The sequence below is a fragment of the Triticum aestivum genome, chromosome 3B (genome assembly GCF_018294505.1).
Source record: "Triticum aestivum cultivar Chinese Spring chromosome 3B, IWGSC CS RefSeq v2.1, whole genome shotgun sequence".
In the NCBI taxonomy this organism is placed as follows: Eukaryota; Viridiplantae; Streptophyta; class Magnoliopsida; order Poales; family Poaceae; genus Triticum; species Triticum aestivum.
Genome location: NC_057801.1, coordinates 826,419,091 through 826,422,704, shown reverse-complemented (window position 1 = coordinate 826,422,704; position 3,614 = coordinate 826,419,091). Strand labels below are relative to the sequence as shown.

The following is a 3,614-nucleotide window of genomic DNA, read 5'->3' as shown; positions in this document are numbered from 1 at the left end:
ACGCGCTATGGAAGTAACTTTTTGAGAAGCTCAATGTAAGGATGATGAGGCGCCGCATTAGCATGACAACGATGCAAAAGAGGCATATGGCTCTAACCGCCAACGACAACGAGGCCGAGGGCTCCTGTGCGGGGGTCATCAACCTCACCTCCGACCGGGAGTAGAGTAGTTTCTTTTTAGTTGTTTACGGAGATCTTCTGCATTGTCAAAACTAATCCAAAATTTTATTAGTTTTTTAGTTGTTTTCCGACTATTCCTTTTCGTTGTCGTCGTCGACGCACCGTGTGTAGCACTGCACGAATCGATCATTCAGCACTCGAACCCCTGGCTGACTCGCTCTATAAATACTCCACTGCTAAAGGCTGACCAGCCAGGACGTACGATCATGGCGAGCAGGAGCAGCATGGCGGGCATGGCGGCGTTGGTCACCGCCGTGCTGTGCCTGACGACGAGCCGCGCGCAGGGGCAGCTGCAGGTGGGTTTTTACAGCACCACCTGCCCCAACGCCGAGGCCATCGTCCGGCAGGCCGTCACAGCGGCCTTCGCCAACGACCCCGGCGTTGCCGCCGAGCTCATTCGGCTCCACTTCCACGACTGTTTCGTCGAGGTCCATGCGTGTGAATTCGTCGTACGTAGTACGTGTCGCACGGGATCACGATATATTCTCCACAATAGCTAAGCGACTGGTTTTTAGATTCGAGTCAGTCGATTTTAAGAAGGAAGAAGGGATCACCGGAGATAAAAAAAAGAGATGGCAGCAGGCCATCGCCTGGGGTAGAGGGATGGCCCGGGGGGGGGGGGGGGGGGGGGTAGCACGGCGGTTGGGAGGAGGCCGGTGCGGGAGAGTCACCTGCCGCGGATGGCGGAAGCATGTGGATAGGCCAGCGCGGCACGGCGTTTCGAAGGAAGAAGGGAAGGGGCCTGAGGTTGAAGAAGGTGATCGGGCCATTTATTTTTCATCCAACGGCCTAAACCAAATTGACTGACCCTAATTTTTCAGGTGACTGTCATCGAGCCATGCCCTATATTCTCCTAGTTTCTTCCTTCTGTACTTTCACAAGGGTGACATGTCTGTTCCCCGAGAGCATGCTAACGATACATAAATATCAGCAGTAAATTCTTGCTGAAATAAGGGAAAGACGTGCTCAAACCAAAAAAAAAACGTGTACGTACTACATATAGGTAATTAACTTTTGAAGATAGTTTTTAATGATGTTGAATGGACCAACAATCATGTTATGGACCACACATCATATCACTGCCACCCATTGACGTGCCACCTTTCCTGCTAGTTGGGGCTCACACTTCACAAACGCGGGCAGTTCACACATCAAGTAATGCACGTACACTGTGTTAACCCTAATTATTGTTTGGAATATAAGTGCATTTTACACCTTTCTACGTCAGCTTTTGTTAAAACAAGAGACCTTAAGTTGCTACTTGTTACATGTTACTTTTGGCCTAGCCTGAGGGAGCCACACGTAAGGAAAAATATTGTTGCGCTATAAGCATATATATTGCCTCTCTTTTTTCATCAGTTTGAGTTTAACTATGATTTTATCCACTTCCATTATACTACGTGCAGGGTTGTGATGCGCCGATGCTCCTATCTATCAACCCCAGCGGCGGCCAGACGGAGCGCGATGCACCGCCGAACAACCCCAGCCTCCATGGCTTCCAGGTTGTCGATGCGGCCAGAGCCGCCCTAGAACAGAGCTGCCCACGCACCGTGTCATGTGCCGATATCCTAGCGTTCGCCGCCCGGGACAGTGTCAACCTCACCGGGTCCCCGCGGGCCGCCACGATGGGAGCATCTCGACTAACGGCAGCGCGTTTGGCCTCCCTAGTCCAAACTTGACCGCGGATGGGCTCATACAAAGTTTCAAAAACAAGAGTCTGACTGCTGAAGAGATGGTGATACCATCCGGCGCCCACACATTGGACCGCTCGCACTGTGACTCCTTCATTTTCAAGAACCGCGAGAGGCTGATGAGCGGCACCATTAGCCCGACATACCAAGCGTTGTTGGAGGCACTGTGCCCGACGAACGCGGTCCAGGTCACAAATGTGACGACGATGATCGACCTCAGCACGCCAACGGTACTGGACAACAACTATGAGTGCGTACGCAATGCCACGGGCTGTTGCAGCTCAACCTGGGCCTACACTTCTCCGACGACCAGCTCGAGCGCAATGCCATGCTCAAGGCCTCCGTCGCCAACGAGACGCTCCGGAAGGAGAAGTTCATTGCCGCCATGATTAAGATGGGCAAGATCGAGCCCAAGACCGGCACGCAGGGGGAGATCCGCCTCAATTGTAGCTTCATCAGTCCGCCGTCATCATCGTTTGCCTCCGCAAGGGCGATCGAGATGCTTCACCCGAGCTCCAACAACAATGCCCCCCGCTGGCGACGAGATCAGCACGGGCTGATGCATATTATGTACCGTGTACAAGTAGTGAGTATGTACACGCACTCACGTTCGTACCCTCATACGTTAGAACGTGTGTAAGCATGTACTGTGGTAGAATCTGTAACGTGTACAAGTTTGATGTAAGATGTTTTGGATGTTCAAGTACTTCGTTGGTTATTTTTGTCTTCTTGTTTCAAAGTACAGTATGATGCTTGCAATATTCGTGATCCGAATATCCTGTCATTTATGGAAACAGAATTATTTCAACATTTTTTCTATAATAATGCACTGATCAGGTTTATATAATACCAACCACATGTTCAAAAGAAGGTGTAGTCACAAACTCATCGTTGTTGGCCAATTTTGTTGTGCCCGTCAGGAAATACCTTCGGGGATAACATTCCTGAGGGTTACCGTCAGGAGTGTGTCTTATTCCAGACAAGCTATTGCTGACGGTAGATTCTTGACGGCGTGCCCACATTCCTGATAATTTTGCCTCATTACTGCCGGGATTTGGCCGTCAGGCAAAAGTCTGTTTGGGGTAGTGGGTGTGCTTGTCCGGGCGGCTAGAACTGCACCATCTGGCTAGAACTGAACCGGATGGTGCAGCAGGTGCGGGCGCGTTGGCAGCGGGAGACTTGGACAATATTTGATTTATGTTTGTATAGGCAGTCCATGTATCTTTTTTTAGATCCATGGCAAACTGAATTACACCATGGTTGGGACGACCCCGTTCGTCAAAACATCTCTACAATCAGCAGGGACATCAGCTATGAGCAGGAAATCTCCAGTTCTTCGCGCACTAGAAGCTAGCTCATGGGCCAACTTGTTCAGCCCCCTGTTTACAATACTAAACTCCGTGCTTGCAAAGCTTGATGCAATGGTCTTCGCGTCGGCTATAGATGTGAAGCAGGCTGATCTGCATGTCTCTTCCACCTGTAGGGCCCGCTCGATTCCCGCACAATCAGTTTCTAGGATCAAAGTACCCTGATGGTATTTGGCAAATTCAGTTAATCCCATCACCACCGCTGCTGCTTCAGCTTCTTCTACTGAGCTGCACTGGCCCAAACGCCGGCCTACTGATAGGAAGACATGGCCTCTATGATCTCTAGCTACCGTGCCTCCCCACGTGTCCCCTGATTCCACTAGAAACGCGGCGTCCACATTCAACTTAACTTTGCCGGCTGGGGGAGCCATCCAATG

General features: G+C 50.9%; 1 pseudogene; it reads left to right on the top strand.

The window, feature by feature from the left end:
- Nucleotides 1–385: 385 nt before the first annotated feature.
- LOC123068041 (peroxidase 1-like) lies at nt 386–3,402 on the top strand (annotated as a pseudogene).
- The last annotated feature ends 212 nt before the right edge of the window (nt 3,403–3,614 follow it).